Source organism: Hyaena hyaena, unplaced genomic scaffold (genome assembly GCF_003009895.1).
Source record: "Hyaena hyaena isolate Hyena2069 unplaced genomic scaffold, ASM300989v1 scaffold_139, whole genome shotgun sequence".
NCBI lineage: Eukaryota > Metazoa > Chordata > Mammalia > Carnivora > Hyaenidae > Hyaena > Hyaena hyaena.
Genome location: NW_024080771.1, coordinates 223,156 through 237,640, shown reverse-complemented (window position 1 = coordinate 237,640; position 14,485 = coordinate 223,156). Strand labels below are relative to the sequence as shown.

The following is a 14,485-nucleotide window of genomic DNA, read 5'->3' as shown; positions in this document are numbered from 1 at the left end:
TTACGATTTGTTGGGTAGGTTATTTTTCACCATATTTGTTTCAGTTCTGTATGTGTACCTAGCTGTAGCTTAGGAATTTTAAAGCTGATGATATGTCCTTTTCTATGTATCTGTTTAGAACCTTTTTTTTTTCTTACGTTTAGTAAAGGAAGAAAAGTCATTAACTTAAAAATCTAAATCTCTACTTGTTTAACTGATGATTAGCTGTACTTTTGAAGCATTTTATTAAATTGAATTACAATAACAAAAGAACATCTTAAGATTGAACTTCGGTTCATTTTAAGCACCAGTTTTAGAAAACTGAAGATTTCTCTAGCAAATTAAATTGTATGTGTAATGGGCAGAATGAGTAGTTGGAAAAAATACTTAAAGGTTAGTTAATTAATGTTTATATGTAAGTTATGAGCTAAATGTCACTTTAAGGGGACCTTGAGATGATACTGTTGACCTTCTTAAAAAAGAATTTGGAAAATGAAAATTACTTGTTGTAGACTTTAATTAGTTAAGAGTCATTGTCTGCAGTGGAGGTAGAGCCTTTTAAACAAACATAGTCTATCTGAAGTATATATAGAAGTTAATGAGTTAAACTTATTCTTCCATGGTCTAGATGTTATTTTTAGCACCATCAGCTTAATAACTGGGAAAGAATTTTACCGTGCATAGTCCAAATTCTGTACACATTATTTATGTTAGGATTTTTATAACACATCAAATTTGGGGTTTTAATATTGTAGTTTTTTAAAATATATATATATGGAAGCTCTATTTTAGGATACTTCTTTTTGAGATTTCTTTTTTTAAGTTTTTTTTTTTTTTAATTTAAGTAATCTCTACACCACAATCCCAAGATCAAGAGTTGCCTGCTCTTCTAACTGAGCCAGCCAGGTACCCCAGGATACTTTTATATTCTGTAAAATATGTGTAATAGTTATATCAAATAAAAATACAGTACGCTGTTCAATAATCTGAAATATTCTCATAGTTAAGTCTTGAGAGTATGGCTGTCCTTTTGATGTAATATAATTTGAAACGTGCTGACTTAAAGGTATGTTTTTTGTTAAATTATTTGAGAGTTTTTGTGCTTCTAAGCAAAAAGAAAACAACTGATTGTATTAATCATGCATTATGAGTGTACACTTGTGATAGATATATGTTTCAGATATATTTGGTTAGAACTGTTGAAAAATCTCAAGTAATTTGAGTAGTACTTCTGGCTCTTTCTTCCTTTCCCCACATGCCCTCTTCATTCCTACCAACCTATCTGACTGGCTTGATGACTGGGGTGGTGCTGGCTGAATAACAAGATGACCAGTAATGGGACCTAATGTTGAAATATGAAGTATGGCAGTTCTAAGGCTTCCTTTGATTAGAGCCCTCTCTCTTCAATAGCATGTACCGTACACTGTTGTGCATGAAAACTCGGGTTAGTTGTTTTGGTTGGCAAATAGTCTTCATTTATGTATTGACACTGTTGTGTTGGATGATGACTTTCTTTTTTTTTTTTCTCAAAAGTTGTTCTTTTTTTAAATATTTATTTTTGAGAGAGAGAGAGAATGGGTAGGGGAAGGGCAGAGAGAGAGGGAGACACAGATTCCAAAGCAGACTCGAGGCTCCGAGCTATCAGCACACAGCCCGATGTGGGTCACGAACTCGTGAACCACGAGATCATGACCTGAGCTGAAATCCTATGCTTAACTGACTGAGCCACCCAGGCGCCCCTGGATGATGACTTTCTTTGACTCGTGGCAACTTTGAGAAAACTGTGAGGCTACATTTGGGTCAGGAAAAAAGAATGCCAGAATTCATTAAAAATGTCAGTGGGGATAGATGGTGTGGGGAATATATTTTGCTGGACTTGATTGTACCTTACCAGAAACCAGAGGCTATTTTCAAGTCGATCATATTTTGGCATCTTCTTTTTCAAATCATATTGGCAAAAATGACAGCATTATTAAAACATGAACTTCCATAACGGCTCAGTGGGCAGAAGCATGCATGACTCTGCCGTCAGACTTTGGATTAGAATCCAGGCTTTGCCACTGCATTAGTTCTGTGACCTTGAACAGAGTGCTTCACTTGTCAGTTAAGTTTCTGTATCTACAAGGTGGAGGTGATAGTAGTAGCAGTTCCTACCTCGTAGGGTTGTTAGGAAGATTACATGGGGCAACCATTTAAGCCACCTCTGCATGGTGCGCTCACAGAAACCTTTAATAAATTGTAGATGCTGCTGCTGCTGATGGTGGTGGCGATGGTGATGGTAATGATGGTGGTAAACCAAAACAGCAAAATATGGCTCTTCTCTCATTCTGGTAATCATAAAGTGCTCTATTAGCTACCATTGCAGATCACTTCATTTTCCTCCTACCTTACTTTTCTTCCTCTGGCTCTGTTCCTCACCCTTCATGTAAAGAAAGAGAGAGAGAGAGAGAGAGAGAGAAGAAGGGAAGAGAAGGAAGAAGGTAAAGGAAGGAAGAAAAAAGAAAGCAAGCGAGTGAGCAAGCAAGCCAGTGCATATCTTCTACTAACCCTCCACCACCTTTTGAAGAATCACTAATAGTCAGCTTTAATGCTGTCAGCAGTCTTTTTCTGTGTGATACAGGCTCAGTCCTCATGACTTTTTAGCCTCAAAGTCATGATGTGTTATTCGTGCAGGCTCCTAGTTGATTCTCTACTTGGCAGATGTTTATACCATTTGCTACTAGAACTGCTTTTCTCCCTTGGATCCCTTTGCTCACACAGTAACCAGAATTGTCACAGAGGAAGAAAGGGCAGGGATATAGAGGTACAGTTTTAAGTTATTTACAATTTTTTTAACATTTAAAAAATAGACGTATAATTTGCACACCATGACATGTGCCCTTTTTTTTTTTTTAATGTTTTATTTATTTCTAGGAGAGAGAGAGACAGCATGAGCAGGGGAGGGTCAGAGAGAGAGGGAGTGACAGACTCCGAAACAGGCTCCAGGCTCTGAGCTGGCAGTCAGCACAGAGCCCGACGCGGGGCTCGAACCCACGAACCGCGAGGTCATGACCTGAGCGAAAGTCGGACGCTTAACCGACTAAGCCACCTGGGCGCCCCAGACATGTGCCCATTTTTAAAGGATGAGTTTTAGTAAATATATACGGTTATGTGTGTCTCATGTTTCTTATACATCTTTCTTCAGCATCATCCATAATCCAGTTTTAGAACAATTCTGTCAGCCCAAAACGTTCTCTTGTGTCCATTTGCAGGCATTCTCCACTTCCATTCTCTAACTCAGGATACCACTAATCTCTTTTTGCCTCTATAGTTTTACTTTTTTTTTTTTTTTTTTTAGAAATTTCAGGTTAATGGAATTATATAATGTTATCTTTGTGTCTGGTTTCTTTCATTTAGCACAAATTTTTGAGACTCATTTTGTTACATGTGTCAGTGATCCATTTCTTGTCATTGCTGAGTGGTATTCCATTGCAAAAATGTACTACATTCTAGAAAATCTATTCTCCAAATGATAAACATTTGAGTTATTTCTACTTTTTGGCTGTTCTGAACATAACTATTGAGATCATCCTTGTATAGCTACTTGTATGGTCATCTGTCTTCAAGAGAATTGAAAATTGTTGGGTTGTAGGATGAGAAACTTATAAACTCTTTCCCCACATGGTCATACTATTGTGCTTTCCCAGCAGCAAGGGATATCATGTGAGGGATTCTAGTTTCTTCCTGTCCTTGTCAACACTAGATGTTTTATTGGGTGTCTAGCATATTATGTTTTGGTTTTAATTTCTATTTTTCTGATGACTATTGATGTTTAGTACTTTCCTGTGTATTTTCCCCATTGTATATCTACTATAATATGTATGTAACATAGGGGCACCTGGGTGGTTAAGTCGGTTAAGTGTGGCCAACTCTTGATTTCAGCTCAGGTCATGATCTCATGATTTGTGACATCAAGCCCCACTTCGGGCTCTGTACTGACAGCAGAGAGCCTGCTTGAGATTCTCTCTCTCTTTCTCTCTCTTTCTCTTCCGTCCTCCCTCCCTCCCTCCCTCTCTCCCTCCTTCTCTCTCTCTCCCTCTCCCTCTCCCTCTCCCTCTCCCTCTCTCTCTCTCTCTCCCTCCCTCTCTCTCCCTCACTCCCTCTCTCTGTCTCTTACCTTCCTTCCCTCATATGCCCCTCCCCTGCTTGCATGCACACACACTCTCTCAAAAAAATTATTGTTTTAAATATATATATATAATAAATAAAAACACTTTAAGTATTTTGCCCATTTAAAAATATTGCATTATTTGTTTTTTAATTAGTTGTAAAAGTCCTTTTGTTTATTCTAGATGGACATCCTCATTATTATTTAGCTCTTTATATGTTTTAAATGCATGTACTTTATCAGGTAATTATTTTGCCAATATTTTCTCCCAATCTGTGGCTTGTGTGTTCATTTTTAAATTATATTTTTGAAGGGCAGAAGTTTTCATTTTAATGGAGTTCAATTGATCAGCTTTTTTTCTTTTATGGTCTTTATTTTATGCATTTGTAATGCATAATGTAATATATGTAATATCTAAACATTTTTTCCCCTAATCCACAATAATATTCTCCAGGTGCCTTCTTCTACAAGTTTTGTAGTTTAGTGCTTATATTTGGATCTATGATCCTATACATTTTGAGTTAATTTTTGTACATGGTGCAAGATAAAGCTTGAGATGCCTTTTTGCTCTTCACATGTATGACAGTTTTTGGCAGCGTTTATTGAAATGACTGTCTTTCTCATAAAATTAACTTTTGACCTTTGTCACAAACGTGTGGGCCTGTTTTTGGATTGTGTTCTCTTTCTTAGGCTAATTCCCCACTGTTTTGATTATGGTAACTCTATAGTAAGGTTTGAAATTAGGTAGTATTTTTTCAACTTTTTTTTTAAGTTTAAAGTTTAGGTAAGAGACACAGAGAGTACAAGCAAGGGAGGGGCCGAGACAGAGAGAGGGAGAATCCCAAACCAGCTCTGCGCTGTCAGCACAAAGCCCACTGGGGACTCCAACCTACGAAACCATGAGACCATGACTGGAGCTGAAATCAAGTGTTGGACATCCAACCAACAGTGCCACCCAGGTGTCCCTTTTTCAACTTTGATGTCATTTTAAGGGAGCCCTGGCCCAAAACCTTCCCAACAGTCTCCATGTTTATGTATATCTCTGGAGAGTGGGCAGATAAAGCCATTAGGACATTTGAGGGAAAATTAGTTCTAGTTGAGGTAGCGGAGGCATGAAGCTTCTGTTTTTCATTGTTTCATTGAGCTACCTATCTGAGCTAGCAGCATTTAGCAGGATCACACTTGGTAGGACAATAGTTGTACCACCTACTGTGTACCAGGTGCTTTATGTAATTGTCTCATTTAATACTGACAGGACAGTATTATCCTCGTTTTATAGTTGAATCCACAATAACATTTTCTAGGTCACGTACCTAAGCTGCTGATAATGATTGAATAATGGAAATGGCAGCCATATTTATATGATAGAGGCAGGCTTTGAGAACTGGTCTGCCTGATGATAAGCTGAACCCTCCTAGGTCCTTTTCACTGTTCCGCGCTGCCTGTGATAGTGACCCATTGCTTTGTGGAGAGGCGGTTTATCGTTTTAGTTCATACAGTGGAAATAGTGGTGGTAGTAAGAAAGAAGAAGGTGACAAGCATCCCTCCGCCCTTTCTTGCAAGGTTCCTGTCTTTCCTTATGTGTCTCTGCCTGGGCCAGCGTAGCCTTCCCCTCTCCCTCCCTTGAAACACACTCCTGAAAGAATTTTGTGTAAACTGTCAAGACTGGTGGACGAGCAGAGGATGTTGCTTCATCATGGAGTTGTTGCTGCTGCCTGTACTGCTGCTTTAAATGGCTGAGATTTTCCCTTAGGAACTTTTTTTTCTTTTTTTACAAATAGTTTATTGTCAAGTTAGTTTTCATATAACACCCATTGCTCACCCCTACAAGTGCCCTCCTCCATGCCCATCGCCTCCCTTCCCCCCCACACCCATCAGTCCTTAGTTTGTTCTCAGCATTCAAGAGTCTGTCATGGTTTGCCTCTCTCCCTCTCCACCATTTCCCCCTTCTCCCCCATGGTCCTCCATTAAGTTCCTCCTAATCCTCCTATACGTGCAAACATACGGTATTTGTCCTTCTCTGCCTGACTCATTTCACTCAGCATAACACCCTCAAGGTCCATCCATGTTGCTACACATGGCCAGATTTCATTCTTTCTCATTGCCATGTAGTATTCCATCGTATAAATAAACCACATCTTCTTGATCCATTTGTTCGTTGATGGACACTTAGGCTCTTTCCATGTTTTGGCTATTGTTGAGAGTGCTCTATGAACATTGGGGTACATGTGCTCCTATGCATCAGCACTCTCTCCCTTAGGAACTTCTAAAACATTTTGTGATCTGTATTTGTAAGTATTTTACTATAGCCTCTTATTTAAAATGTTACACTGAGATATCATTTTGTACTGTGGAAATTACCCACCCCTTTACATCTCCTATCTCTTTCTTTAGCATTGGATGCATTAGCACTTTCTCCTCCTACTACGTTAGCATATTAGTAAAAACACACTGAATAATACAGATCAAGCAGTAATAGTTTAATATCATCACTCCTAATAATCACAACTTTTAGCTCTCGATTGTTTCATAGTGTGATGTCCTTGAGCGAATTAGTTGTTGGTATCGAATTATAATGGGCTTAAGTAGGCCAGCATAATGAATACATTTGCCCCAGTAGAGCTGGAAAGAATTGATGACTCCTATTACATAACAGTTTATTGCACACTACTCACTGACTGCCACTTGAGGAGAATCCATTCGTTTTACTTACTGTGATAACTTCTTATTTGCATACAAATTTTCTTTTGTTTTTCATGAATCATCGCTGACTGAATCCTAGCCGCATTTCATTACATTCAGTGATCTCCAGACCGATCAGGTCCTTATAAAAATCCAAATGGAATTTTTTCTCTATTTCTTTCCCCTTGAGGCCTCTTCTTCTTTTTCCCTTTAGACCTTTTTAAAGTAGTAAAAAGTAACACACATAAAATATCGTGAGCACATATTTGTTGTGGTTGTGTTGCTCACGATGCATCCTGCAACAGACTTTTTTAGTGTCGGGGAAGGGATTCGTGTGTGGATCAGAGAAAATGCTGCAGGCTCCTTTGGAGGTGAAGTCTTTGTTCTCAAAGATACACTCCCAGAAGAAATTTGGCGAGCATCTACCCCCATGATCGAAAATGTTCACTTCTTCCTTATCTACATTTGCTCTTGCAGATTGTTAAGATTGTCATATATAGCATCATTTTGCGTCATTTTACTTAAGATTTTTTTTTGAACCAGCATATTACCTGGTCACTTCTGAACTTCTTTAAACAATTATGACATAGATTTTTATTTCAGTAATTTCAGGCCCCTCAGTTCCCTATAAATCATAGCAAATTAAGATCGCGATACAAGTTTTATTTATTTGTTTACTCAGCAGTGACCGCGCCTGTGTTACTGTGTCCCGGGAGGCTGTCTGGAAATAGGAGGTCAGGCCTCTGCTGCTTCTCAGCTCCTGGTTAGATCTAAGCAGCTACAAGAAAGTGTAGTAAGAGTTATGGTGAACCTAAAAATTTGTTGGACAGACACCTCATAATTCACAGTGAAATGTGACCTTACCTATTTTATGTTTTCTTATCCAAATAGAAGTAATACAACAGGTCTTGATTTATCATGCATTTTGATGGCGAGACATTATTAGTCAGCTATTTGTATATTGGTTGTAAAAATCACATCCATGCTGACGAGCGGATTCTGCATCTTTTTATTCATGTTTGCTTGTTTGTTTGCATTGCAGATTTCTCTTGGATTTGGCTACAAATTTTTAGAGCTTCTGCACTGTGTACAGGCACAGGTGAGTCCAAATTAAGCTCTTCTGTTGGCATATTTTGGTTTTTAGGTAAAATCAGTATTTAAAAATTATTTTATTTAGAGTTTGGCAAAATAATGTGTAAATAAAAATAAAAAACAAAATGTATATTTGTCAGCATTTCTGTTTCATTGTAAAATTTCTGTCAGAATGTGTTAGAAATTAATTAGAAGATACTGATCTTATATGTTTCTCAGTGTTTACTGTGTACGTTTGGGATGAGTTTATGTATACCCATGGGATAAGTTGAATTATAATGTCATAACTGCCAAAATGTTTACATTTATTTTTATATATAAATAAAAGAATAGCTGTTAACAATTTTGGCAACAAATGGAGGTAAATCGTTTAAATTTAGTGAGCAGGCTTTTCTTGTCCAACCAGTCTGAAATAGCTTCTCAGTCACTTCTTAACACACAATCCTGATTGATTTTTATCATGTGATCTATTGTACTGACTTCTTTATAGTCTTTCCTACGAAAATATAAGCTTCATGAACTTTGAGACTATTTTTGTCTTATTAAAAAACAGTATCCCTGACTTTCTAGGATAGTGTCTGGTATATAAGAAAGACTGAGTAAATGTTTGTTAAGGTAATTATTAGGGAGTAAATATTAAGAGTTCATTTATATTTAGAGTCATTGAGCTCTGCACCTATAAATACAAACTAGAAGTAGTTTTTATACTTATTTCTAAATATGAAGTTAATGTGTATCAGATACTTAAAGTATATGACTCTTCAGTGTTCTCAGAAATTACCTGTGTTGCATATTTTATCAAGATAGAATTCAGAGGGTAATGCTTCCAGTTCTGTATTTATTTTGTCACTCCCCTAGGAGGTTCTTATGATCAAGTTGTGGACAAACCTGAAGCAGGTGTGAGAGCTTTTTACCTCCTTACTGGATCATGCTGCCATATTAGATATGTTTTGTGGTATCTTTATAGAGAGAGTGAGAGATTTGAAATTTTCAACCTCTAAAAACCAAATAAGTTAAAAATTTCCCACTACCTGTCACTGGATACAAAATGTAACTTCCTTATTTGGTTCTCTGTTTCTAGACTGGGGAAATTTTTTTGTCATTTTTCCACTCTGTACGTTGATGTTTGAATTCATTATCAAAAAACTGTAGGAGGGACACCTGGCTGGCTCAGTCAGTAGAGCACGCAACTCTTGATCTCAGGGTGGTGAGTTCAGCCCCACATTGGACATTGAGCTTACTTAAAAAAAAAATAAAAAATAAAATAAAGGAAAAAAGCTATAGGAATAAGCAGACCACCCATTTCCTTGTGTCCTTGGCAGTTTTCTTTAGGCATTTCAGGATATTGGTTGCTCTTATTGGGTTCTCTTGTTTTTGTTTTTTGTATTTTTTTAAATGTTTATTTACTTAGAGAGAGAGAGAGCATGTGCTAGTGGGGGAGGGACAGAGAGATAGAGAGAGAGGGAGAATCCCAAGCTGACCGCGCAGAGCCTGATGTGGGGCTCCATCTCACAAATCGTGAGATCATGACCCGTGCTGAAATCAAGAGTCAAATGCTTAAGCAACAGAACCTCCCAGGTGCCCTTGTTCTCTTTTTTGATGTGTTTTCTTCGGGCATTGGTCTCTTCTTCTGCCACTATGATTTTCATTTATAGAAAGAATTAGGTCTGACCTTTAGGGTTTTTTTTTTTTTTTAATAAAATTTTGTAAATTATATAGGTATTTCGTGTTCACATTTGATTTTATAAGTGCAACTTGCAGCATTTCCTTTGATAATGCAGCTCTTACTTCTCTCTCAGTGTGCCAGGCATTATGTAAGTGCTTTTCAGTTATCTTTAGAATAACAGATAAGGAAATTGAAGCTTAGAGAGGTTAAGTGACTTTTCCAAGGTCATATCAAGTAAGTGGCAATTTGCCACTCCAAAGACCTTGCTGTTAACCACTGAGCTCTATTTTATGCCTAAGTAGCCCTGAATACAAGCATGTGGCAGTAAGTGTAATATAGGAAAATCATGTTGATATGTGAGGATTTCAAAATTAATTTAAAAGTCAAACATTATTTTGCTTATATTACATTAGCAGGTCCTAACTTTTAACCTTTATTTCAAACTGTGAAACATGACCACTCATCTGAAATTTAATGACTACCTAAACAATTTAAAGTTCCACTCTGACACTTGCATTTCATACTCACTTTTAGAGGTGGGAGCACATGGGGGAAGCCATTTGGATTCCTTTTTCCATTATAAATGTGGTATGCTATGAGTCAGCATTCTTTATCCTTGAAATATTAGAAATTTTAGTTTACAGATGGCATTTTAGTCTGATGGATGGATCACTTCTTAGAACAGGTTGTATGAAATATAGTGATTATAGAATTACATAGAGCTCTTATCTTGAAAAGTGTAATAATTTATATCTCTGGTTAATTTTTAAAAATTATTTAAGAAATGAAGAGGCTTTGGTTTGAGGTAGAGCAGAGTTGGTTCAAATATAACTTCAGCTTTCTTTTAGTTTCTTTTTTTTTTTTTTTTTAAGATTATTTGTTTTGAGAGAGAAAGAGGGGGAGAGAGAATCCCAAGCAGAATTCCAAGAGAATCCCTATGCTAACAGCATAGAGCCCAGTGAAGGACTCAGTCTCACAAAACGTGAGATCATGACCTGAGCAGAAATCAAGAAGTTAGATGTTTAACTGACTGAGACACCCAGGCCTATTTAGCTGTTTAGCTTACTTTCAGGGCTGAGAAGAACATATTACATAAAAATATTTTGGGGGTGCCTGGGTGGCTCAGTCAGTTGAGCATCCATGTCTTGATTTTGGCTCAAGCCATGATCCCAAAATCATGGGATTAAGCCCTGCAAGGGACCTCATGCCAAGTATGGAGCCTGCTTAAGATTCTCTCTCTTCCTCTGTTCCTCTCCCCTGCTTGTGCTCGTGCTCTCTCTCTCTCTCTCTCTCTCTCTCTCTCTCAAATAAAATAAAATAAAAGTATTTTGAGTCTTAACATGTATAATAATGTGGACAAAATGTTCTTAAAGACAGTGTTGTTGAATACATCTTAAAATTTTGATTTGAGAGCATGATTAATTATATTTCCTCACACTTTCCAAAAGGTTTGTGTCTATGAGTATAAATGTAAATTTCAGATGTGAGTATATGGAAAGGGAATTCTGTAGTTTAAATTAGAAAGACAATTTATTTAACAGACCAAATTGTGCCTCTTAATCTATAACTACATCAGTATTTCCATTCCATTCTCGTATTTGAAGCAATTTTAAAGTTAGCCAATAAAATATTTCTAGAATTGATATATCGTCAAAACAGGAACAAGCATTAGATAACTCTGTTGGACAATATAGCCTTGAAATGTAATTTTCCCTTCACTGTGGAAAACTGAACTCACTGGGGAATCATATGCACTTTGTATTTATTTCTCAGTCTGTTTTCTGTAGGCCAGAAGATTTTGGGTGGGATAGGTGGGTGAAGAATTGTTTTCAGATACTAGTGAGAGCTAAGCTCTTGGATGCTAGTATATGGAGATGTAAGTTCTCTAAAGTAAAAGTGTAATATACTTTTGGTAATACTAATATATTTTGTTGTTGTGTACTAAATACTAAAAATTATATTAAGCATGTTAAGACATAAAATTTCTGTTCGTATGGTCTGTGGCATGGTTGAAAGTACATTTTAAGTATTTGTTGCTTTTTTTTTTCATTTCTGTATTTCAGATTTATTTAATAAATTTGTTAGGTTTCAAAGAAATACTGTATTTTGACTTTGGGAATAGATTTCTTTTTTTTTTTTTTTTTTTTTTTTTTTTTTTTTTTTTTTTTTTTTTTTTTTTTTTTTTTCATTTTTTTTTTTTTTTTTTTACAAATAGTTTATTGTCAAGTTAGTTTCCATATAACACCCAGCGCTCATCCCCACAAGTGTCCTCCTCCATGCCCGTCTCCCCCGTTCCCCCCACACCCATCAGTCCTCAGTTTGTTCTCCGCATTCAAGAGTCTCTCATGGTTTGCCTCTCTCTCTCTCTCCCACTATTTCCCCCCTTCTTCTCCTCCACCGTCCTCCGTTAAGTTCCTCCTAATCCTCCTATACGTGCAAACATACGGTATTTGTCCTTCTCTGCCTGATTTATTTCGCTCAGCATAACACCCTCAAGGTCCATCCATGTTGCTACACATGGCCAGATTTCATTCTTTCTCATTGCCATGTAGTATTCCATCGTATAGATAAACCACATCTTCTTGATCCTTTCGTCCGTTGATGGACACTTAGGCTCTTTCCGTGTTTTGGCTATTGTTGAGAGTGCTGCTATGAACATTTGTTGCGTTTTGAATTCACTCTTTGTTCTTAGACGTGAGATGTGTGATTAGCAGCCTGCTTTAACTAAGAGATGTGTAAGTGCCCACAAAGACGGGGCAGCTGGATTTGACTTATAGATCTGAAGCTTTGAGCCCTGTCCACTGTAACTCAGTATTGATCTAAACATACATTGAGGACATTTAAATGTATATATCTTACTTTAGGCAAAATCTACAGACATTTCATTGTATTGTCTCTTTGTGTATTTCCTTGAAATGTTGGCATGGTAGGCACTGTGATCTGGAAAATAACAAATATTTTGACAGTCGGCAAAATGCCCTCAGCCATTTAACTGTTGGAGCTAGAGTCTTAACCCCAGCCTCCCTAGTTAGGCTCCTCTGCTCTTAGTGAAGAGAGTGGAGTGCTGAACTCAGGCTTACTGGTAAGTCAAAGTGATCTTCTAGTGGGTGTTATTGACACAGAGCCATCAGTTGGAAACTGGATGACAGGCCAGTTTTTAAAGCATTATGTACTAGTCTGCCTTTCTCCTTTTTTATGTACACACTAGTGTAAACAGATTGGTCTAGTTGTCCCCATAAAATTAAATTCATTCAGCACCATTAACTCTCCTTTCTCGCTCCTCTCCCTCCTTTTACCTTCAGGCCATGCCTCTTTCCTTCTGATTCTCCTTCCTTTCAGAAAGATTTATTAATGATATATTGTGCTAGCCTATGCTAAGTGCTGTGGGAGCCAATACTTCTAATACCCCAAATAATTAAACTGGAAAAGGAATATCACTACAGGCTTAACTCCCTATTTCCTTGCTCATTGTTTTCACATTGAATTTTGGCTTTCTGATTTTTCTTTGAAAGAAAGAAATTGATCAGTAATTTCTGAATTATATGTCTTTTCTTAATCTATCCATAGTAGTAGAGGTTGAGGCACCAGCAATAACAACAACAAAAGCTGTCTGTCCCAGGTAAACATTTTGTTTGTATGGGGTTAACAATGTTTTCAAAGTGGGCTCCGGGGAAGGTACACACTTCCTGAGGTAGATGTGTTGTGCTCAGTCAGGTTGAGGTAATCACAGAGTCCAGACAGTCTGTTTAGAAAGGTGTCTTTGCTATTTCTATAGGTACAGACAAGCAGAGTGATGTTATAGGAAGCATAGTGCATTGCTGAAAAACATGTCAGAAATAGGAGGGAACCTGATTCTTCTGGTTAACTTAAGTTCTGGAAAAGCACATTTCAGAATTACAGACGGCAACTTAAAAACATATTTTTAAATCAAATTCATAAGCTGTTTCTTAGATTGTAAGACAGTTGAGTTTCAGTTTAGAGCCATTTTACTGTGAGAACACTTTTTTCAGTTGAAAGTTTTTTTTGTTTTTTTTTTTTAAGTTTTGTTTATATTTGAGAGAGAGAGACAGAGCGTGAGCAGGGCAGGGGCAGAGGGAGATGGAGACAGAATCGGAAGCAGGTTCCAGGCTCTGAGCTGTCAGCACAGAGCCCAGTGTGGGGCTCAAACTCACGAACCGTGAGATCATGACCTGAGTCAAAGTCAGCAGCTTCACGGAAAGTTTCTACATGTGACTTCTGTTGGTGTAGCTGGTGTTTTTTTGGAAATCATTAAAATTAAAAGTATTATCAGTTTATACTTGTGTAAATCTTTTGAGTTAGCATGTCTTCGAAAAGGTAGCACCAGAGTTGGAATCTTCTGGGAAAGTTAGCATGGGCTCTGATTTCTCAGCTATGCTTTTCTGTACTTCAGAACAAGTGGAGGTATACCCAGAAGTGGAGAGGGCTGGTTTAGGGGTTGTTGGTACAGTGTGTTTCCTGCTTTTTTGGTTGTCATTGGCCTTTTCATTTCAGTTCAAATGTGTATACTCTCTTTATCTGGATAGGAGAGTTGTTAGCTTTAAGAAGAAAGTCTCTAGGAAGCAAGTCTCACATGAGTGCTACCATAGTAACTTTAGGAATACATGGCATTTGATTTTGAGGTTGTCGGCTTCTTAGCTATCTTGTTCGCTTTTACTTTGGAAGGAAAGGGACAGATTCATGTTATTTTCTGGGGAGGTGTTGAATTTGAGTCAGTTAACCTTGCCAGAATACCCTTAAAGATAAAATAGCAAGTCATTAAGGCTGCGTCCATATACTTTAGAAGCTCAAATCATTTATGTCTTTCTCCACTGTTTACAACACCTAGATATAAAGGATAAAGTAAGCATTTACTGTGAAATTATCCATATCCATAGAATTAATTAAGTAGATTTTCTGCC

General features: G+C 37.3%; 1 protein-coding gene across 3 annotated transcripts in view; it reads left to right on the top strand.

The window, feature by feature from the left end:
• Positions 1 to 14,485, top strand: part of NCOA2 (nuclear receptor coactivator 2) — a 285,902-nt gene that overhangs the window by 85,353 nt on the left and 186,064 nt on the right. For all 3 annotated transcript variants that reach the window (XM_039238376.1, XM_039238373.1, XM_039238374.1), the window contains exon 2: positions 7,851 to 7,907. The gene's annotated coding sequence lies outside the window, so the exon portion shown is untranslated. The remainder of the gene's footprint in view (positions 1 to 7,850; positions 7,908 to 14,485) is intronic.